Raw genomic sequence first — 25617 nt, 5'->3', positions numbered from 1 at the left:
TAAAATGTATAATCTGAACACCGCTAACAGTCGATAAAAAAAGGGAGTAGAATCTAAACCTCTTACATCTTTAAAGGTAATTCAGACAGAATGTACGAAAACACCATGAAATGTGAAACATTTTTGAGCTTACAACAATAAACATGGGAAAGTGCGATGAAAGTGAAAAAAATTCACTCCAGAAGTTTTTTCCAGTCTCTGCCTGTGCAGCACGACTCGTTGTACAGGAAAGAGTTTTTGTTGCTCGCAGTGTTCGATAAGGTCATTTCCATTTTTTGATCAAATGAATAAAGGTAATGGATGCACAGTCTCTAGCTCTACATTTCAAAGAACAATTCTGCAGTTTTAACGGAATTTATAATATATTACTTACAATATTCACAGAATATTTCCCCTCCCCACCTTATGTATTAACGTTGCCTTTTGAAAATCTACAGGAGGAAGTTACATGGTGTCCAGCGTTTCTGAAGGGAAGGTTAAAGGAAGAACTTAGTACATTAGAAATACATATGAACATATTTACTGTTATTATTATATTCTATAATTAAAAAAACAGTTAAAGTTGTTGGATTTAAATAGTGTTCATCTTATTTACAAATTGTATATTGGTCTTCATACACTTTTATTCACTGGGTTTTAGAAGTTAAGCGCGCAATGCAAATTACAGATTTTTGAAAGTGTAGCTGAATCTGAGTGGCTAACAATTGTTAAGGATGCAAATGGAAGTATGCAAATATCGTATGTTGAAACAAATGGTCACTGAAGATAGTCACTGAAGACGCCAACATTCTTAGGAGTTTGAGGAGGTTCATTGAAATGCTGATATGAAATGTTTATAACTTTTGTGAGATAATTTTTCGTTTCTGTGTTGAAAGAAAACGAATGACAAACAGTGAGTGCTGTTATGCTGTCGGACAGATTGAAGTAGGATAGTATGTCAAAGATGTCACTCTTTTCTTTGGCAGTGATCATCCAGTATTCTTAAACGAGGAAACGTCAAACAGTTGCTTGTGCCCAGTCAGACCTGTGCCTAGTTAACCAGGGCTTATCGTCCCTTTTGAAGATCGGTATATTGATATAGTAGCCAAGTAACCTCCATAACTGTTACATCTATGGTTGCAACCTCAGTTAATAAGATAATATCTGCCAGAACTGTGCACCTAAAGCTTCCCATGAAGGTACTGTTGTTTGTGTTCCATTGATCGTCTAATCCTACGTCAATCAGGCTTAGAACATGCTCGAAGATTACGCACTCAGAGGTCGTATACTTATGGCGTGTGTGCTGGAATTTCAAGGGATACTGCTCCCAGTTGCTCATCTTTTAAGATGGATCTGTCACGATTCGTGGTTGTCGAGATGAAGTCCTATACCCCATTGTGAGACTCTACGCTGAAACAGTTTGTCCTGAGTTCTTCCTCATGGATGATGATGGCTGTTTCCATCGAGGCAATGTTGTTAACGAGTACCTGGAGAATAAGGAAGTTTATCGTTTGGAGTGGTCGCCGTATTTCTTCGATCTTAATCCCAATGAAAGTATTTGGGATGTCCTCAAGCGTGCTGTCTCTGCACATTTACCCCCTCCAACCTATCTCAGACAACTGGAAATTACCCCAGTACGGCAATGGAAATTGCTAACATTTGTGATGACTGATCATTTCTTTGAGAGCATCGAGAATCGCTAGTTTGTGGGAAGGTCTGAGCTGGTCACATACTTTATTAATGTAGGTTTTGTTTGTTTGTTTTAGTTGTAAATATCAATTTGTCAATGATCCAAATGGGACATCATTATATAATTTATGAAAATTAAATACTGTTTTCCTTTTTGCACAAAATAAATTTTTTTTTCCATGCGTAAACACATTTTATATCTCTGCAATTTGGTTTTCTTTTCCATTTTCGTTTATTTTACTGTCTTAACTCTTAAAAGGCCGTTTGTCACTATAAGCTCTGAAGCCTTTCCGTCAAAAAAAACCGTGATCTATTGAACTACATAAAAGCGGGCTGATAGACCAATGGAATTTTAAAAAATACTGAGTACAATTACCTAACAATTCACTGTTGATATAAAAATGTATTATATGCTCTTGCAAATATATCTTCCTGTATACTAAATCATAGTCGATTACGCATAATTGTGCATTTATATGCCATAATAAATAGAAAGTCTGCTATAAATTACTATTAATTATGTTGTAAAAAACAATCATTTGCATAACAGAACGAAAAATTAAAAGTACATTACTGTAACAGTCTGTTCCTTATGCATAAACAAATTTTGCTAATGCAGTGAGGTTTCAAATCACATCAAAAATAAAGACACAGCTAAAACGTCCTGCAAACTGCTGTCATACTGCCGCATGTCATATAATATTAAATTATTAAACTTTTCACGAAATCTACTTTTTATTAGAATGTTTCTACACCAATTGGTCATACAAATGTACTTTAATATTAATACTAACAGTGAACTTATTCTTTAATAGTAATATATATTCATTACTGTTTCAATCTGATCACAATAATATTATCAGTACACTTGAGATATGAAAATAAAATAGTTCAATTTTTCTATTGCAAAATTAAACAATCTCTATATCAGTCCATTCGCTGTTTTAATATTATCCTGCTTTTAATACATTGTCAAACAGTAACCAAAAGAATTTACTATTTGATATTCTGTTTACAATTTATAGTGGGAAGAATAAATCAAAAATAGATCTTTTCTATTATAGGACAATACACACAAAAACATTTTATACAGTAAGGTAGGTACATGCGCAATATATACTATTGGCCATCGAAATATGTTACTCTTATCTACAGCAATGTTCGTTTTCAAAATAAGCATTCTCAATAAAATAGTTTTAAAGCTTATGTATGTGTCTCGCCCTTTGTTTATTTAAATAACAATAATGTATGAACTGATTAAAACCTTTACCACAGACGAAATGAACTAATCACTAAAGGCTCGTTGAAAAGTGTTCAGTTGACATAAATCTCTTTCTACAAGAATTGTTTCGTGTGTACGTCTTACAACATCATGAATACAGCTAATGTAATCGTATCGCGAAATTTTCCAATATAAAAGGAAGATTTTTTAGATGGCACGAGATTCTGCGTGACAGAAAAAAGCATTCCGCTCCACATGCACCATTAAAATGGTGTATGTAAAACGAAAAACTATAGATATATCGGTTTTCGAACAGTGATATACTGTTAAAGTAACCAAAAACAAGGGGAAACGAAAATAGAGAAACTGCAATCATAATGGGAAATTGTTTACCGCAAACAAAGGTTATAAAAGCATACATTGATTGTTGTTATCATGGATACATCGGATGTGATCAATGATGAAAACAACAGCAACATGACGCGTTATTATTTTGGACACTCACTTTCTCCATCTCTCTCATAATGCTTTTCTTTAGGCTTCTCAGTGTATGGAAATTATTTTCTCAAAACTTGACTTAAGATAATCTCGCAGCCGAAAATCTGATGGTAATAAATCAGGGAAGAGCGGAAGTCACACACTAAGCAGATACAATCCACCAATATTATATTGAAGCTATCATTTCACACAAGTGGTCACATGTGGCGAGGTACCGTTCTGCGTCCAAATGACGTACTACAATGTATTACATATCAACAATTCTGAGAAATTATGTGTAGATAGCAACGATGTATGTGTGAATAGTAACCTGTAGTTGTGACACTGCTTGGTGTATAACTTGTCAGTAAGTATTTTTTAATAAAGCATCCAGAAGGAAAGCCGAGATTCCAATTGAAACAGTGCTTTGGTATCGTGCAGTAGCATTGGCAACGAGTCGTGGACTATCCAAAAAGTAAATTGTTTCATCTTTAGCTGCGTAATGAAGTGAATAGACCCTTGTTTATTCAAAGTATCCGTATAGTCTACTTATGTTTTCACAAATTCCTGGCGAAAGCCAGTCGCGCTGCTGAATCGTTCTCTTTTACCATTTGCATTCGATGAAAGGGAGACAGACATGTTCATTGTTGATCGTAAAACTTTTAACACTATATGCCTTTACAGATCGAGATTGTTTGCAGCACGTCTGGCACTCTTTTTATGTGACGGCTTGATGAACTCTACGTCGGAAGCAAAAACCACTGGAATTATCTTCGGTCATAAATGCAACTTACGTCTTCGAATCTGGTAAATAATATCCCTAGCTTATTTTGAAGACGGATTCCAGCGTAAATTACTAATCCGACGAAACTGGCACAATGCTTCATTAGTATTGCATTTACACATGTAATACATACGAATTTCGATATATATACGAAATCGCCCTGTTGTGTCTGAGAAAGTGTAAAAGTGTCTGAGAAAGTATTTTTGAATTTTAAAAAATTAAAAAATCTAATAGGGTTCAGATTTTAACATTTGCACAAAACGGTTGTTTTGAAGTTTAATATAATTTGTTAGCAGAGATTATCAATAGAGATAGCCTAGGTGGAATAGCGAAACATTTTATAGGATACTAGATGAATATATTTGCAAATTAAGATGGAAACTTTATATATCTTCTGTATATTTGAAAAGTGAAAAAATATGGAACGTTATTATATAAAAGTATTTAATGTTTTTGATTAGCTTTGACGGACACTATGCCCATCGTGTGAATATAATTATATTTAATAGACTAATTGAAAGAAAAGAAAGTGTACGGGTAAGAAATGAAGTCACAGTAAGGTTCAATATTGTTGTTACTGCCTCTACTACGAAACTGCAAGGGTGTTCTGTCACTGCGATTATTTACTTTCCAATATGTAAAAACAGATACATCTGTTGTTAATCCTTCTGCAGCCCTATATCAGCGCCTTATGCTGCTATTCCGTGGTTAAAAAGTAAGAATTGCAAATTAAAAGATAGAATTTTGTGCTATATATTACTTTCTTTACACATATACGTATAATATCAAAATTAGAAACAGAGAGATAAAACTACAGATTGATTATACCATTTATATATCTGAGATTCTGAAATATAAAAATGCAGCTATACTCTCCCACCGTTAAAGAATATCTTTATAGTAAAAAAAATTCTAAACTAAAAAAATTAAATTTACCTTTATATTTACATTAAATTTACCTTTTAACCTTTATATATATCTTAAAATTATATTTATACAAAGCTGCCCCGGACTACATAGCGGTTAACGGTGGCTGGCTGATAGCCTAAAACCAAAGTGTGGGCTGTGTTGTTCCCCCCCTTCTTGTGGTTCTAGTATCGGTAGATTTCCTTAATGCACTTTGGGCATTAACGAAAACTACCGTCTCGGTGAGCCGATAGCTAAATGACCAGTGTGTTCAGCCATTGTCGACGAATGTTTTAAGCAAAAGTCCAACCATTTCGAAGAAAGAAAAATGCTTTACACCTCCTTGTTAAAGAGGCCACCGCGTTTAGTCACCAAACCTGGAGAACGTAATTGCCGAACATGTAAGGTGCACATTTCAGTAGTTGTAAATAAGGTATGCAGTTTCCGCTTTAATAAGGACGTACCAAAATTTTATATAAAAATATAATTTTATTGGCTAAAGACGAGAAAAATCTGTTAGTCTTCTCTGAAAATGTTTTTGAAAGATAAAATTAAGGAATCCAAAACATACTTATTGCATTATGCAAAAAGAAAAACATCAGCCATCCCAAAATTCTAAATTATTATCCGTAAAAGTCTCTAAAGATCAAAGGTCCCCCCCCCCTCGCTTGTGAAATTTATTAAAAATGAGATTCATCAAAATCCCATAATCTACTGCCCATTTCAAATACATCTGAAGCTGTGGATTAACAGAATATTGGTGATTTCCTTTTTCAGCACTTATCAAAGACGCACTCTTGATTTTTAAATCAGTAATTCATTTAATTTGATTGGTATAAATTTGATAATGCAGATGCGTGTAACATTAAACAAGTGCAAATGTTCCTAAATATAAACTGTTGTTGTAAATTAATTACAAGAAAAGGAAACGCAGAGGCTGTAGTTGGATATTCAAATTATGCAACTACTTTCATGTACCAGTTGCCAATGCCGATGTAATTTCCCAGCGCCGCGGCAGATGTTCCGTCCAGTAAGATTAATCTCTGATGCACCTCAATATATCGAAGTCAGATTGGGCAACTACATATATGATCGGTGCACGCACCTAACGTTAAATAGATAATAAAGCAGAAACTTAAGCAGCGTCATTCACGCCTATGTAAAGCGAGTTATTCAGAGGCGTAAAGATTATTGACCATAGAATTTCCAGTTATTGTTCAGCTAAGATCAATTAAAGCCAGCACATTCGAAGTAGATGCGCTTAACTTTGAAAATGTGATTTTCGTAATTATACGATTAAGTAGTCTTCGAGTATATCCATACATTGAGAGGTGGTAATAATTTTTTTTTAAGATCCAATAGCCATTTGTCAAAATCTTAAAACCTTTTTAATCACGGTTAAATTTGAGTCTACAAAAACAATTTCACCAGTTTTTTCGATTTATCGTTCTGTTATTATTTAAATATTATTTTCTATACAGTATCTAGGAATATTGTCAGATATATCATACTCGAGCAACTCTTTCAGTCTGTCCGTTTTTTTTCAAAAGTTTAATTTAGAAATAAAAAATTTTTAAAAATTAAGAAATCTGATAGGGTTCAGATTTTAACATTTGCAAAAAACAGTTGTTTTGAAGTTTAATATGGTTTGTTAACAGAGATTATCAATAGAGATAGCCCAGGTGGAATAGCGAAACATTTTATAGGATACTAGATGAATATATTTGCAGATTAACATGGAAACATTATATATCTTCTGTATATTTGAAAAGTGAAAAAAATACAGAGCATTATTATATAAAAGTATTTAATGTTTTTGATTAGCTTTCTCCTAAAATGAATGAATTTTTATTTAACTGAATCATATTCAAAAGTAAAAAAAAATAATATTTCTCAGAACTGCGTCTGTTGCTTTCAAATGGCAGATTAGTTTGTTCATCATTAACAGGTAAATTAAATTTGAAAGACAAATATCTTACATTTTACAAAATGGCAACTAAAAATGAAACAATGCAATGTCGCGTTTCGAAACTAACAGCCCTTTTAGGCTAGAGAAGATTTTATATAATAAGCTTCCGTTTAAAGAAGTAAAAGGAGGAAAAAATTATCATAGTTTTATGTTAGTAGCTTAATGAGAAAAAGAGATTAAATAATTCTGTTAACAAAATTCATCTGCAATTTTACATCATGAATACTAAAAGTATAGAACGCTTCTAATAATTTTACAGTGATAATTGCTTATACCTTTGACAGTGCAATTCAGTAAACAGCATTACGATTCTTGTATAATGTAACATGAAAAGTCTGCAGAAAAGCTAAGCGCTTTGTCGAAAAGATAAGTTTACAGGGATAAGTCTATTTAACATGAGGTAAATGCCTATCTCGTTAAATTGTCGAGATATCGCCAAGCTGGCAATGATTTTGGCGATTACGTTTCGTCGCCAAATTTGCAGTAAAAGATGCAAAAGACGCCAAACTTGGCAACTGTTTGGCGACATTTTGGTCCGCTCCCTGTATAACTTTAGTTAGTACTGTAATTGAATAATTGTACTTGCTCACCATATGTAACTGTAACCCTATGCGGCCCTTACATGTAACTTTCAGCGTATATGCCTTCAAGTAATTTCCAGAAATAGAAGGTACTCGAAATTCTTCGGCGGTCGGGGGAAAACTATATAAGCCCGAAGAGAGCATCAGTTCTCAGCGTTTTAGTTCAGCGTAGACTTCACAGTATTGAGAGATCTCCGTACGAGCTTCTCTCATTAGATGCGCTTTGCATTGTGTTGAGTTACCATCGTTTCTGCGTGCATTCAACCCATTACAAAGCCGTATTCAAACAAAAATTGATTTTGATACTCAGGCGCCTATGTTTTTATTATTCGTAATGTAAAATTGTACAGGATCAGTTTAAAGTAAATTCTTTAATTTTTTGTTCCCATTAAACTGTACGATAAACTATTTTTCTCTTTTTATTTTAATAATTATTTTATTAATTTTAAATAAAAGCTTATTTAGTAAGCTTTTTTCTTATTTTTTTTTCTACTTTTCTCTTTTTAGTGTCAATGATAAGTTATCAACCAAATTGTTCAATAGAAAAATTTATTTTCTAGAATGAATAATCACTATTTGTTAACAAAATTCTGTTATTCAACTTAACTTTCAAAAATTCTGTTACATCAAATGGTTGACAAAATTTCAGGAATTTTCAGAAAAAAAAATTACGTTAAAAATTGCATATAAACTTCATTCTAAAGACCTTTCTTCTGCTGTTTCCGATGTTGCAAACGGTAAATTTTGCGAGTTTTAATTTGTTCATTAAAAGGAAACATATCCAGTGAATCGTTTCAAAATTAAATTTAAAAAATATACATGAATTCTAAAAAACTCGCTACATTACACTATATTGTCATCCACTTTGAATTTGCGGGCAAAATTTGAGTTCTAGAATTTTTTAAGGAAACAGATTATAAATCCACGGCTTAGAAACAAGAAAGATGCACAGTTTAAATAAAAATTTAAATGTGGTTAGTTTTAAAAAATAAATTCTAGAATTTCACCTAATTAATATTTTTAATTGTTCTTGTTTTAAAAGAACATGTACATTAAAGAATATCCGCTGACTTAAAAAAAATTCTGAAAGGGTTTAGGTTTTAACGATCGCCCAAAAGGGCTCTTTTTAAGTTTAATATGGTTTACTAGCATAGATTGTCAGCAAAGGTGGCCTAGCTGAATAACAAAACATTTTTTATAGGATATTAGATGTATATAGAATAGATTAAGATAGCAAGGCTATGTTTCATGTGTATGTTTGAAAAGTGAAAAAAATATGTAACATAATTCTATAAAAATGTTTAATGTTTTTAATTGGACGTCTTATAAATTAAATACATTTTCCTTAACTAAATAAGATTAAAAAGTAAAAAAAAAGTAAACAAAGTCATAAGAACTGCATCTATTACTTTAAAATAGTTTAATTTGTTAGATAATAACAGAGGAAAAATACGAAAAATAATATCTTGCATTTTTCCGAATGGTAACAGAATTGAATGAAAAATGAAACAACGCAAATTCGTGTTTTGATAGTTCTTTTGGGATAAAAACCAAACAAATGGTGAGAAAATACCATTTATAAAATGGTAGAAGCTTTTTACACTATTTTGCAGCAAGTGATTTAGGTTTGATGTATCAGTAAATAAAATTAATTTTAAAGAAATTTACACTTAAGTATGAAAAATAGTATGACATAATGATATCATAACCTTGAAACCATATTTCTAAATGATGCCGAAAAATCAGCATTTAGCTTTCTGCTTCAAAACATATTTAAAAATAAATATATAGAAAACTGCTCATTTAATACTATCTTTTCATCACTTTTGGTTTTTAATGAAGGCAAAGAATTTTTTTTCTGTATATGCTGCGAAAATTCAAAATTTTACAATCGATACAATTTTAGATATTAAAATTTGAATATAATGGATGTCAAATAGTTCTGGAAAAAATCAAGCAATTCCAGAAATTCTCCCAAATACCAGAAATTACGTTAAAAATGTCATACAAATTTCACTTAAAAGAATTTTTTTCGTCCTCTCTGATGGTACAAAAAATGAAAGTCCGAGAATTTTTTCGTTTGTTCGTTAAGCGAACTTGTGTCCAAAAAATCATTTAATGCTAGCTTTAAAAAATCTGAATTGAAGTTTGAAAACATATTTTACCGCATTATATTGTCAACCACAAAAAGTGTATGTAAATAATTGAACTCAATAGTTTATCTGGATGTAATTAAAAGATTGATGACAAACTTCTGACCACAGCGCGACAAACACCATTAATGAGCTGAATAAAAGCTTATCAAAAAACGTTTCTTTTCGTATAATGATATTAAAATAGAGTTTTGTTACGATTTTTCTGATTTTTGTAATTTTCATATTTTTAATAAATAACGATGAATTTCTTTTAAACTTATTTTAGAAGATTCTAAAAATGTAGTAACAAACTTATTAATGTATATTTCAACTACTATAATGTTCAACAGCACAGTTTTAGCCCTTCAAAACACAGTTTTATATTTCGTATTGTTGCAATTGAAATAGAAATTGAGGCAAGATCTCTCCTTTCTTTCTTTCTTTTTTTTTTTTTTTTGGTCGAATTCTTATAATTTACCTTGTCTACTTCAGCTTTCATAGATATTGATTTAACTTCTAAATTCCCTTTTCTGCGTTTTAAATTAGTTTTGGGCCTGTTTTTTTTGGGGGGCGGCAAACTTTCAATTGAGTAACTGCAGCTTGGTGATTGGATTTCAAATGAATTTTTTTGAAAGCTTTGGATACCTTAGCATCCTTTTCTATTTTCTTAGACTAAGAATAGTTGTGGCACTATAATAAAATAAGAAAATGACAGTATTTTTACTTGCTATCGTTCTCATTTACCCTGGTTTTCACACTTCAATTTACTTAACACAACATATGATTTATAAATGTGTATTTTAGTAACATATAATAAAATCATAAACTAACACAATTCTTACTTTATGCAATAGTTATTTATTCTAAATTTCGATTTTCATAACAAAACATAAAATTTATAGAAATTTATTGTTGCAACATATTACAAAATCAGAGAACGACAATATTTCTATTTTCTGTCGTTCTTAATTGTTATGAATTGCTTCACATTTTGATTTATATAACATAACGTATGATTTATGAATTTGCATTCTGATAACGTATACAAAATCAGAAAAGGGTACCATTCTAACTTTCTGCCATTGTTATTTGCACAGATTTGCTCTACATATCGATTTATGCAACAGTACATATGATTTATAGAAGCATATTCTAATAACGCATAATAAAAGCTACTATTCCTATTTCCCATAATTTGCTCCACATTTCGATTTACATAATGGAAGGTACGAATACAGTATATAGACGCGTTTTCTAATTGTAAGGATCCAAATTGTTTTAAGCGCTAACTGCTGAACAGGTAAAGACAGTCAAACGACTTTTCTCCTTGTGTTAAAATTCTTAGTAAATTAACTTCAGTTCAGAAGGTTTAAAATAAACCTCTTCATTAAATTGTCAGCTTGACAAATACATAATCTATGTAAAAAAAAAAAAAAAAAAAAAAAAAAAAAAAAAACCGCAATAACTTACTTGCGAGAAAACAAATCAAATGTTGAAGTAAAATCCAAATACAGTGAGATCTCGGTATATGCCATTAATCTGTTCCAGATCCTTGGGCGTATATCAAACTGGACATATACCAAACGAACTTTCCCAATAAGAAATAAAGAGAAATTAATTAACCCGCTCTTATAAAAAAAACCATTGTTATTATAACGTTCTTTAATACTAAAATAAAAATGCAGTGCATAAACGAGGCACTGCACAAGATGTGTACATAAATGTTTTTCTGCTATCCCAAACCAATTTTTCAACATGCCCTAATGTCTCTGATCTCTGTTTGGAAACCTAACTCACCTCTTCGTAATGTTAGTGTATTTATAACAGCGCCATTTTTTCACAGTCGTTGACATCATTGTACTCGGCATATGGTATGCAATAGCCAAGTCCCAGATACGCATGCCTTCTTCATGCTTTTTTCAATCTATTTTTGTCACCTCCATGGTGATCCTAACATTTTATTTTCATTGCTTGACTCTTTTTATTTACCTTCCTAATTATCATTGTGAATAAATTCACAAAAGCTTTACCCGAAAAAACATAAAATCGCCTGATAATTCAGAGCTACAGCGTGGGTTGTTTATTGAAGAGAAGATTGAAGAGAAGCAACAGGCCTACCGATGCTCATGGGCAGTCGTAACATTGCCTCGAAAGAAGTTGTAGAGCCCACAATTTTGACACATAGAGTTTGAGTCCTATTCGAAGCAAACGTTATATACAAGACAAAGATTTTCACATCCATAGAGGATCTATAGCAAGTTGGATATATAACGAGGAATCACTGAGTTAAATTACGAGGTAACCTGCGACTATGAGCTTGGTTCATGTCTAACGTATAGGCGATTATAAACTTGCGCGACTAATTACAGCTAGCTAAAATGAAGCTGATTAAAGTTATTCATAGGTTGGGAAATATAACTAGACAGTTAGAACTCAAGAAATCTGAGCTTTAATTAATTTGCACTTTGATGGAACCGATGAAGGTAGAAGAGAAACTAAAGACAAAATAACTAGAAATGGTTAATAAACTCAACATAGGAACGTGTAATAAAATCAGAAAATAATACCATTATTACTTGCTGACATTTTTATTTATGATGGCTTGCTCAAGATTTCGAGTTTTCAAATTTCTATTTGTAAAAGTTACTGTAGTGACAAATAAGTAATAAAGTCAGAAAATGATATCATTCTTGCTTTATATTCTAATAAAATTTCAAGTAGCTGTACATGAATTATCCTTGTATCATTCTCCAAAAGTATCCGCAGACTGGTATTCAAAGCAGAAGAAATATTTGTGTATTTATAGAGAAAACAAAAATTGCCGGCTTGGGTGCAAAAAATCTCATTGAAAGCTTAAAGCTATTGGGTAGTTTAACAAATATTCAGCTTCTTGCCCACGCGATAGCATTAGGGTTCCAAATCTCAGGGTTTACGAGTCACAGAAAAACAGGCTGAACATCACTTGATATCTGGTATTTGAAGGAAGTAAAATGATAAAAATTGTTGGAATTCCTACACTCAAACGTAATAATAACTCAGACGTAGACTCCTCTAATACTAGTTTCCAATAACAATAAATGTTATTGAAATAAATAATAAATGTATTCTCATTTTTTATTTCCAAAGGCTCAATACATTTTAGATAACCCAATACTTCATTATTAAAAGCAACTGAAATTTGATAAGGTACAGTAAGAAACTTTCGCTGGAGAAGAGAGGAAATCATCAAGCCTTGTTGAAATTAATTCTAATGCTCAAAGGCATGAAAATATAAGCAAAGGAAGTACAGAATTTTGAAAGGAAATACACATCAACCGAATACTCCAGAATTTTACTAGACAATACATTCTTGATATACAGAAGTTCCCGGATATGGTAAAGCTGATGATGGTGAAAAAAAGAGAGACCACAATGGGGCATTGAACTATCTAGATGAGATATTAGTCTACTATACATATAGATTACTACAGTAGATCTGTGCGGTCTATCGAAAACGAAATACAGAAGACTTCTATTAAAAGAAAAACTGAAAGGTGTACGTATATTTTATTGTATTTTTTAAATAATTCATCTTTATGTTCTGTAAAATTTTTGGTTCATTGTTTGTATACGTTTTGTTACACTGTGAGGCAAAAAAAAAAAGGCACAAATATTTTTCACATCTAAGGTCTTCAAATTCTTAGTCCATTACAAATTTTTATCTCACAGCCGTAAATTTTGGATTTAAATTTTGAGCTTCAAAAGTGCCATTATTTTGCTATTACGGATAAATTATGTGCCGGTTACGAAAGATTTTACTGTATTATTTATTAAAGGCGCCACAGATCATTTGCCACATTAGAACACTTGCTCAGTCTAACAAACGTAATTATTCAACTGAGGGAGTCATCCAATGAAAATAAATATGCATGATAATTAAATCATTATAAGAATGTCAGTGCATTTGAAATAGTTATGTTTTTTTATTTCTGTACTAGAATAAAAAATACAAATTTTGTGTGCTCATGAAAAGTTGCTTAGTAACCCTTGGGAGTACCTTTGTATTACTGAAGAAGAAGATGCTGAATTGAAGAAAGACAGGTTGTTTGGAGCCTGATGAGTAGTTGATTTTAATGATGCAAAAGACTAATTTTAAACGAAATCAATGTATAATTAAAAAACAAAAAATATAGGAATAAATGTCTCCAGGATTATCAAATAGGAATAGTGAATATTTCCGTAAATTCGTGCCATTTGCGAAACAAATTATAAGAAAACATGCAACTGATCATAAGGCCCTGGAACTTGTTTTTAAAGAAAATATTACATTTTTAAATTCATTCGACACAACACAATCTAATGTATTAAAACGAGATTTTTAATAATTGCTCAAAACATAAGAATTTTCTTCTCTTAAAAAGTGTTAGTATATCTTTTCTACCTTCACAAATTCCCGTTAAACTGCGTCTTTTAAATCTTCAAAACATATACGATTAACTTAAAATAATATAAAAATGTATAAATTGAATCATCTTCATTTGTTCGAAAACTAGTTATTTTTATTCATCACCACTTATTAAATTTGCATAGATTTTTCAAAAGTAATGCAGTAAACAATGAAAAATTCTCAAATATTTAGCTTTAGAAACTTTTTGCGCAAAGATTTCGCTTTTAATGATGTAATTAATTTTTAAGAGAATATTTCAATGCATGTATTTATAAAATAACATATTGCAAATAAAATATTTTAAGGATCAAAATATTTGTCATAACTATGCATAATTTAATGGCGCTTTTACTGTCATAAAAGAAATATTCAAAGTTCTATTTGTATGTCTAAAATTAACATTTCGAGAATATAAAAATTTATTATGCCGCAATAATAAATACATAGAGAAGAGCTTTCGTTATTTTTTAACTTTCTTACAAAGAAAATTAAGCAGCTTTGGCATGGAGTTCGAATATAAACTTAAAATACTAAAATTTCTGTCATTTAATAATATATTTAATGTAATTTCGTTCTTTTCATTTAATTTCTGCTACTTTTAAAACAAATTTTCTATGCAAGTATTACACATAAATATGGATTTTAAAAGCAATATCCATGTAGGAAATTAAAATATCATAAACTATAAAAGCATAGCACATCTTGAAGCCAAATTATCTTACTGACTATAGCATTTCATCTGTTATTCTTTTATCATAATCTTTGGGAGCTATAGACCACCTGTGACCAAATGGATATGGCAGTTCAGCTCTAGAAGTTCGGTCCCGGCTCTAATATTGGCCAATGGGCTGGCTGTATGGGCGTATTTAGGGTTTTCCTTGTATATAATATGAATACGAGCTGATTTCTCTTAAAATGGTTTTCACGAAGGCATCCCTTCGCTTAAGCAGATAGTCCTAGTTGATTTTGACGTTACCAAATAATACAGCGTAATTTATTGTAACTATAGTTTATTCACTTGTAGATGGGATCTTACCAAAATATTGTTTCCTATTTCATTCACTTCTACAAATACTTAATGGCATGCATCATACCAGCATATTTCACAAATAATTTAATAAAACGCTAAGATTTGAAAATTTATTTTGGAACTCAAGCTAGGTAAGTAGTATACCCCCCACTATATGCGGCAAAAGGATGCCGCCATGACGTAATAGAACAATAGATTACGTAAGAGAACAATAGATAACGCAACAGGGGGTGTGCCCTTGATGTGCCGCCACCGCCATCTTGGATCACGTGATAATCGGAAGTGACGTAGATGGATGGGATGACGTAATCGTGTTGAGTTTCGTTTTTATGGTGTGGCAACGATCTTTTCAAAGCTTTTATTTTTTGTGGCAACGTGTGAACCACGTGTTTGGAATCCCATCACTTTTAATTTATTATTTTTAATTATTTACTTTTTTTAATTATGTAACACTTTATTAATGTTAATTATTTACTCTTTTTAATAAGTATTTTAATTATTTAATTTGTCATATTTTAATTACCTTTAATTAATTTTTATTCAATTTAATATTATTTTCCCTGAATTTTAAAAATAACGCCACGAGCGGGTTTCGAACCCACCATCTCTTGCTTGGGAGAAAAGCACGTTACCTCAAGGCTTTATCTCGTGAATCTTGCCCGCTTTCTCCCTTTGACTTATTTGCACCATTGATGTCATAAGGCTGAAAGTCTGCGCATGCGCTTTGACATGAAAACTGCGACACGCATTTGCTTTTACACGACGGCTAGGATTTCTTTTGGCTTCTTAATCATTACTTTATTCATTGCTGTTTTAAATGTAAGATTTTCCCACAGTTTAATTTTTTTTTTATTATTAAGATATTTTTAATTGTTTTCATTTTTCATCTTACTCTTACTATTTTTTTAGTTAATTTATTAATTTTGATTTCATTTTTTTTCCCTTTCCCAAACATAAATTTTATTTTTAACTTTCGCAAATTGACGTTTACTTCCACAAAAGTGAACTTAAATTTTCTTTTTACTTTTTATCTTGCAAAGTTTATTTTTTTATATTTAATTTTCTTTTTGGTTTTACAAAAGTAATATTTATTTTTAAGAATTGAATTTTTTCCTTTTCACTTTTTTTATTTTGCAAAAGTTTTTTTTTTTTTTTTTTTTTTTTTTTTTTTCAATTTTTTTTTTCCTTTTCGTATTTTTACTTTAATTTATTTTAATTTTTTGTTTAACTTTCTTTTTGGTTCTACAAAAGTAATATTTTTATATACGAATTGAATTTTTCTTTTCACTTTTTTATTTTACAAAAGTTTTTTTTCCAAAATTTATTCCTTTTCGTATTTTTACTTTACTTTATTTTAATTTTTTTTAAACTTTTTTTGGTTTTACAAAAGTAATATTTATTTTTACAAATTTAATTTTTCCTTTCCGCTTTTGATTTAAAAAAAAAGGTGTTACTATATTTTTAACTTAATTTTTTTTACAAAAGTAATATTTAGTTTCATAATTTTAATTTTTTTGAGTTTTTTGTTTACACAAATGCAGTTTTTTGTTTTTTCCCTTATGCATTTTACTTCCAAAAGTAAATTTTATTTTTTTCCCCTTTTCCTTAATTTTTTTGTTACATTTTTATTTTACCCTTAATTATTTTTTCCCTTGTTTTAAATACAACATCATGTTACACTTCCATTTCTCCAAAAGTAAACTTACCTACATTTCTCCGTCTTTGAAATTTTAAGCTGGAATTTACATGCATATAACTTCACTAAATAATATTATCTGTAATTTTAAACCAATATACACAATGTTCCTTCTATATAGTTTAACTGGAATACTACATTTCTTACTTTTTTACTACTAAGTTGGAAATACTCAGAACGTTTCCTTCTAATGTATTTTACTAACTATACAAAACTTTGTTGATTCCCTTTTACACGTCTTACTTTTATTCAAAGGATTCACCAAACTATATCTGACAAATGTAATTTTTACACTTTCCATTTACACATTTACCCTTATATTTAACTTATAAAACATATTCATGCTGTATTTCTGATTCCTTTTCCCCATAATAAATACAGACTTACACATGTTTCTTTATTGTAAGACCTACTGACTTTAAATAAATCTTATAAGGAGCAATAAATTTTCATGGTATGAAGCCACTCAAACCAATACATGGAACATTTCTACCCAGTTAAGTTTAGATACGTACCAATAGTACTTCATTACTTCTTATTTTACTCTACAGACATTTATACATATATATTCAGAACACTCCCTTTTATTCAGTAAGATTCATTTATACTACTAACACAAATTTTGCTAACTCTTGAATGAAATATTTTACAAAAAATATCTTATATTTTCTTGCACACATCCTACTTAAATCACCAAACATACACTGAACCTTAATTTTTCCTTCATATGAAAACCTCACTCGGATTCTTAATATGATTCCACCATTTACCGCAGAACTTTATAAACACTACTTACTCTATTTGAACTTATCACAGCCTAACTCTCTTAACAAGGTACAGAAGATTGAATTATATTTGTAACGCATTATTTTAAGTTTGAATTATAGTCACATTTTGTGAAGGAGAACTTAAAGTCTATAATACACATGGAATTAATATTCAGCCATGGAAATGAAACGTTATCGCCTTTTTCCCAATTTGGAATATAAAAATTTGTTAACTTGGAATATTTTTAACGTATTCATTGTAACTTAACTGAAAAATGCCCATATTTCACATTGTCATTAATTTATTTAGCACTGAACTCTTACAGCCTATTGAGAACGAAATTTAATTTATCATACCTGACAAATGACTCCTACATAGTTATGATACATTACACGAAATATTGAGTAGAGTTCCAAATAATGATCTAACATAGTAATTAACATAAAAGACCTAACACAAATAATTTTAAGATAGAAATTTCAAACTGACATTGCTCAATAATGAACTTTTACAGCTTTTTTGACATTTAACTTCTCATAGATAATAAATAAAATTACACACAAATAATTATACAAAATAGGTAATAATGACAGAAAGTCCATATAATGATCTACTATAGTCACCAACTTTAAAAATTTTAACGCATTTTTAATATGTCATAAGAAAGACCACACTTTTTTGAAAAGCATTATTTTAATTAAACATTGGAACCACGCAGTCCTGCGCACATGTATAACATTTTTATTTATCATGAGCATGACACATAATAAGTAAATAAAATTTTCACAAAGTACGAAACACATTTCTCTTTTAACTGAACTGTACTCTTAAGAAAAATGCAGTATGGAATGCTTATAACACTCGGCCACATTTCCTCATTTCCCCACGCATTGACCAAAATATACATGTACTTTAAAATCAGTTAAACAAATTCAAATGTTAGTATTCAAAGAGGAATACTTCACAAATTAGATGAAAGAAAGGTACACAATGAACTTGAGTGATAAATACAGAAAAGCATGTAAGGACCGAGAAAAAGATGTATTCGTGGAGAACTTTTTAAGATAAACTTGCTCTATTTTTGCACATGGGTTACATTTTGCATTTCAGATTAAGGAAACATTCAAGATAATTCCTGTATAACTAGGGATTTTATTCACATTTGTTAGTAATGTAATTTATTAGAACAGTCACAGATATATAGGACAAGTATGCCATTTCCAAGGAAAACAATTTTCCCAAGCCAGACTTTAACAGTGAAATATAAAATGGAATAAGAAAATCCCATATTTCAAACAAAATTAGTATCTGAGTATGCAAAAACATGAACAAGAATCGAATATTTTTTCTGAAAATGTTCCGAATGGTGTAAGTCAGGACTAGTTTCATGAACAGAGCATGAAAAATAATGATGAATTTTTAATTTTATTTTGTCTGTAGTACATTTACTTACGCTAAAATCTTCCATTTGGTTGACTGTACATTTAGACCTAAGTTGATAAATCAGAGTGATTTTGTGTTTTAAAGCTTCAGATTCAGAAATAGTACAATTTCAGATATAATACAACTCAAAAGCAAAAAGATTAAAACGACAAGAGAATATACTGCGAGCAAGCGAACGTGATAAATGACTTTTTGGGCTGAATTTCATGAATTCCTAGATGGGGTGCAAAATTTTAATGCACTGTATATGAACTATTTTTCAAATGTATTACGATCACCAACTTTACATAGACTTTAAGTAAACATTTCATGTTAATTTACCATTTTTACCATTTTTTTCCTGCAAACATTTCATGTTAATTTACCATTTTTTCCTGAGATTTATCTACGTATTTACTAAATTTTTGCATTTTGTTTATAAATATAATACCAAAAGGACATAAGAGAACATTTGTTTCTTGAAAATGTCCATAATTTTACCCAACTGTTATTTCTTTCATAGCTTTGAAGTAACCTATTAAACATATATATCTTGTATTGACTAGACAGCCGTTGGTCTTGCCAATGTCTGAGTTAAGTCACAAAGCTAGAGAATTTAAGTAATATTTTATCAGTACGGAGAACTTCTTACGGCGTTTTTGATGAAAATTGACCGAATTTAGTAGTTCATTACTAACCTAGGAGCCTTTAACTATTTTTTTATTCGAAAAAAACACACCAGAAATTATCATCAAGATTTTCCATACATATTTTCCATGTACTACTTTTCATGCCATTACATTTCCAATGAAATTTGATTCATTGTCAGATAGTTAAATGTTTGTTATTTTTTCGCATACGAATGCATTTCGTGTCTCACATACGCTCATTACATATTATTTAACAAAATTGCAAACAAGTTAAAGGAATATTTCCTGAAATACTGAACATTTCATTTCGGAAAGTTTGCATTAGTATTTTCATTTTGAATCGTTTAATATTTCTTTTCCTGCATCCCAAGCAAATTTTGAACATAAAATTTTCAGTTTTGGCGAGAAAGTTAATTGCGGATGGCTGTGATGGCATCGTGTTTTCATAAACAGTTTTTTGTGATGTACCTTATCGATAACCTTTTGAACACTTTGAATATTACGGCCACTGCAAATCATTGAATTTTCAAATATTATCTTATTTATCTGTTACATGTCCTTGTAAAGATTTGGGAACAAATTTTTATTAAATAGTTGTACTGTGTGATTTAATAACTTTTTACACGTTTGGAAGATTTAACTTCAACAACACTACCACACTGAATCAGAAATTAAGAAAAGAAAATGGAATTTTTTATCTTAGTATACTACAGGAATAGATAAATTTTCTCTAATGTATACGAATGTAGTAGATAATGGAGACTTTTAACACAGATCATACAAACTTTTAATATTTTCTCTAAGTCACCAAAAATTGCATTGTCATAGATTTTTCTCATAAAGTCTATTTCTTTCTTAAAAGAAGTTTATATACTAATTTCATTAGAAACATATCTAAGAAAATATCTCACATTCATAAGAAAATTAGCGCTTGTTTCTCTACCAAATTTGTACTTTCTGACTTCATTCTACTGAAACGAAAACATTCATAACTTATTGCGAAGAAAAATGTTATACTTTTTGATTAATTTTCATACCACAGTATTATCTTTGAAAGTTTTTTTTCCTAGTCCACTGCTAATATATTGCTAATTTTCGTACGTGACAAAAAACTCAGTTTAGAAACTTTTCTACTTAAAACCTTGTATTGCATTGCTGAACCGGGGCCATGCTTTCATTTTTATCACATATCATGCGAATATTTTAAAAAAAGCATATTTTTTCCTTCTGTTAGCACAATTTTAACCAACATTTTACTATTACAAAGACTTCTTTAGTAAAATCTGAAGTGTTAAATTGAACGTTTCATTACTAATTATGAAGATTCTGGATATATCCTACTTAAAAGTTCATAACCGATTAGCAAAATAATTTATATATGTACTTCGTTGTGCTCTTGGTTAATTTTTAAATCGTTGTTCAACTATAACACTTGATTTCTAGTGAAGTATCGAAATGATTATTTACTTTCCGCTTTTTCCAAACAATTTCGTAGACACATATGTTCAATACAGAAAATTTTCCTAACTTACCAGTATCATTACCAAAATAGAAAACATGCAAAATTTTCCTAAAAATTTATATATTTGTTTTTTACAAACATTTACACGAATACCCACATTTAATTATTTAATGTGTATTTTCCTCACAGAATTATCAGAACGAAAATTTCGAACGAAAATTTTTAACTTATGTTATGTTCCGTAAAATGTTTTGTATTTGTGATGTCATCTTTTTTTCGCAAACGTTTTCAGAGTGTGCTCTCGGTAGTCTTTTAGACATTTTGAAACTGTTTTTTCTTTGCTATTGGAAACTATTCTCTTTGCTATTGGAAATTATTTTATCTTTGCTGTTGGTATATGCCTATGAATTCTCGATACTTTCTTGGTTTATCTTCAACTTATGAAATATTTAAATACTTAAAAATATATTTGTAGATCGTCTATGTTGACACTTGTGATAGATTTTCTGAACTAAATTTTTTTTTTGGAAAATATATTTTATTTTATTCACGTGAATGAAACTGATGTTTTCTTAAAATTTTATTATTCAGAGTATTAGTCAATTATGACAGAATGTCTGATTTGTCCTCTTTTTAGTCAACATTCATAGGAACTTCAGTATTCCAAATCTCTCACGTAACTGTAATTTTTCCTATTGGTAGTAGGAAGACGAATGGAAAACATGCAGGTTATGCAGACACAAGGTAAAAATCTGGAAGTAGAGAAATTCTTCATATCTAGGCAATTCAGTAGAATGTGCAAATATTCATCCTATTCGAAGCTTATTTTTGGAATTACATAGCATATAAAGTGTAAATTTAATAAAAAGAGATATAGTGAAAATCAAGTACTCTGCAAAATCTGAACGATAATTATGCAAAACTAGTTATAAGGCAGTTTTTCATAAAATGTGGTTCCTGCGGAGGAAACATGTCAGCAGTCTCCTAAAACTTTAAGTGAGCACTTAATCTTTGCTCTTACAAAAGTAAAGTAGAATTGTAAATTCTACGTAAGAGAGAAGATCAAACGCCCACTTAGAGTTTCAGGAGATTGCTGTCATGTTTCCTTCATTGAAACCACATTTTATGGAAAACAGCCATATAACTAGTTTTGCATAATTATCGTTCAGATTTTGCAGAGTACTTGATTTTCACTATATCTCTTTTTATTAAATTTACACTTTATATGCTATGTAATTCCAAAAATAAGCTTGGAATAGGATGAATATTTGCACATTCTACTGAATTGCCTAGATATGAAGAATTTCTCTACTTCCAGATTTTTACCTTGTGTCTGCATAACCTGCATGTTTTCCATTCGTCTTCCTACTACCAATAGAAAAAATTACAGTTGCGTGAGAGATTTGGAATACTGAAGTTCATATGAATGTTGACTAAAAAGAGGACAAATCAGACATTCTGTCATAATTGACTAATACTCTGAATAATAAAATTTTAAGAAAACATCAGTTTCATTCACGTGAATAAAATAAAATATATTTTCCAAAAAAAATTTAGTTCAGGAAATCTATCACAAGTGTCAACATAGACGATCTACAAATATATTTTTAAGTATTTAAATATTTCATAAGTTGAAGATAAACCAAGAAAGTATCGAGAATTCATAGGCATATACCAACAGCAAAGATAAAATAATTTCCAATAGCAAAGAGAAAACAGTTTCAAAATGTCTAAAAGACTACCGAGAGCACACTCTGAAAACGTTTGCGAAAAAAAGATGACATCACAAATACAAAACATTTTACGGAACATAACATAAGTTAAAAATTTTCGTTCGAAATTTTCGTTCTGATAATTCTGTGAGGAAAATACACATTAAATAATTAAATGTGGGTATTCGTGTAAATGTTTGTAAAAAACAAATATATAAATTTTTAGGAAAATTTTGCATGTTTTCTATTTTGGTAATGATACTGGTAAGTTAGGAAAATTTTCTGTATTGAACATATGTGTCTACGAAATTGTTTGGAAAAAGCGGAAAGTAAATAATCATTTCGATACTTCACTAGAAATCAAGTGTTATAGTTGAACAACGATTTAAAAATTAACCAAGAGCACAACGAAGTACATATATAAATTATTTTGCTAATCGGTTATGAACTTTTAAGTAGGATATATCCAGAATCTTCATAATTAGTAATGAAACGTTCAATTTAACACTTCAGATTTTACTAAAGAAGTCTTTGTAATAGTAAAATGTTGGTTAAAATTGTGCTAACAGAAGGAAAAAATATGCTTTTTTTAAAATATTCGCATGATATGTGATAAAAATGAAAGCATGGCCCCGGTTCAGCAATGCAATACAAGGTTTTAAGTAGAAAAGTTTCTAAACTGAGTTTTTTGTCACGTACGAAAATTAGCAATATATTAGCAGTGGACTAGGAAAAAAAACTTTCAAAGATAATACTGTGGTATGAAAATTAATCAAAAAGTATAACATTTTTCTTCGCAATAAGTTATGAATGTTTTCGTTTCAGTAGAATGAAGTCAGAAAGTACAAATTTGGTAGAGAAACAAGCGCTAATTTTCTTATGAATGTGAGATATTTTCTTAGATATGTTTCTAATGAAATTAGTATATAAACTTCTTTTAAGAAAGAAATAGACTTTATGAGAAAAATCTATGACAATGCAATTTTTGGTGACTTAGAGAAAATATTAAAAGTTTGTATGATCTGTGTTAAAAGTCTCCATTATCTACTACATTCGTATACATTAGAGAAAATTTATCTATTCCTGTAGTATACTAAGATAAAAAATTCCATTTTCTTTTCTTAATTTCTGATTCAGTGTGGTAGTGTTGTTGAAGTTAAATCTTCCAAACGTGTAAAAAGTTATTAAATCACACAGTACAACTATTTAATAAAAATTTGTTCCCAAATCTTTACAAGGACATGTAACAGATAAATAAGATAATATTTGAAAATTCAATGATTTGCAGTGGCCGTAATATTCAAAGTGTTCAAAAGGTTATCGATAAGGTACATCACAAAAAACTGTTTATGAAAACACGATGCCATCACAGCCATCCGCAATTAACTTTCTCGCCAAAACTGAAAATTTTATGTTCAAAATTTGCTTGGGATGCAGGAAAAGAAATATTAAACGATTCAAAATGAAAATACTAATGCAAACTTTCCGAAATGAAATGTTCAGTATTTCAGGAAATATTCCTTTAACTTGTTTGCAATTTTGTTAAATAATATGTAATGAGCGTATGTGAGACACGAAATGCATTCGTATGCGAAAAAATAACAAACATTTAACTATCTGACAATGAATCAAATTTCATTGGAAATGTAATGGCATGAAAAGTAGTACATGGAAAATATGTATGGAAAATCTTGATGATAATTTCTGGTGTGTTTTTTTCGAATAAAAAAATAGTTAAAGGCTCCTAGGTTAGCAATGAACTACTAAATTCGGTCAATTTTCATCAAAAACGCCGTAAGAAGTTCTCCGTACTGATAAAATATTACTTAAATTCTCTAGCTTTGTGACTTAACTCAGACATTGGCAAGACCAACGGCTGTCTAGTCAATACAAGATATATATGTTTAATAGGTTACTTCAAAGCTATGAAAGAAGTAACAGTTGGGTAAAATTATGGACATTTTCAAGAAACAAATGTTCTCTTATGTCCTTTTGGTATTATATTTATAAACAAAATGCAAAAATTTAGTAAATACGTAGATAAATCTCAGGAAAAAATGGTAAATTAACATGAAATGTTTGCAGGAAAAAAATGGTAAAAATGGTAAATTAACATGAAATGTTTACTTAAAGTCTATGTAAAGTTGGTGATCGTAATACATTTGAAAAATAGTTCATATACAGTGCATTAAAATTTTGCACCCCATCTAGGAATTCATGAAATTCAGCCCAAAAGGTCATTTATCACGTTCGCTTGCTCGCAGTATATTCTCTTGTCGTTTTAATCTTTTTGCTTTTGAGTTGTATTATATCTGAAATTGTACTATTTCTGAATCTGAAGCTTTAAAACACAAAATCACTCTGATTTATCAACTTAGGTCTAAATGTACAGTCAAACAAATGGAAGATTTTAGCGTAAGTAAATGTACTACAGACAAAATAAAATTAAAAATTCATCATTATTTTTCATGCTCTGTTCATGAAACTAGTCCTGACTTACACCATTCGGAACATTTTCAGAAAAAATATTCGTTTCTTGTTCATGTTTTTGCATACTCAGATACTAATTTTGTTTGAAATATGGGATTTTCTTATTCCATTTTATATTTCACTGTTAAAGTCTGGCTTGGGAAAATTGTTTTCCTTGGAAATGGCATACTTGTCCTATATATCTGTGACTGTTCTAATAAATTACATTACTAACAAATG

This window comes from Stegodyphus dumicola, chromosome 7 (assembly GCF_044657685.1).
Source record: "Stegodyphus dumicola isolate Sdum_Otavi_A_Nest chromosome 7, ASM4465768v1".
NCBI classification, from domain to species: Eukaryota; Metazoa; Arthropoda; class Arachnida; order Araneae; family Eresidae; genus Stegodyphus; species Stegodyphus dumicola.
Note: the sequence above shows the minus strand (reverse complement) of the source record.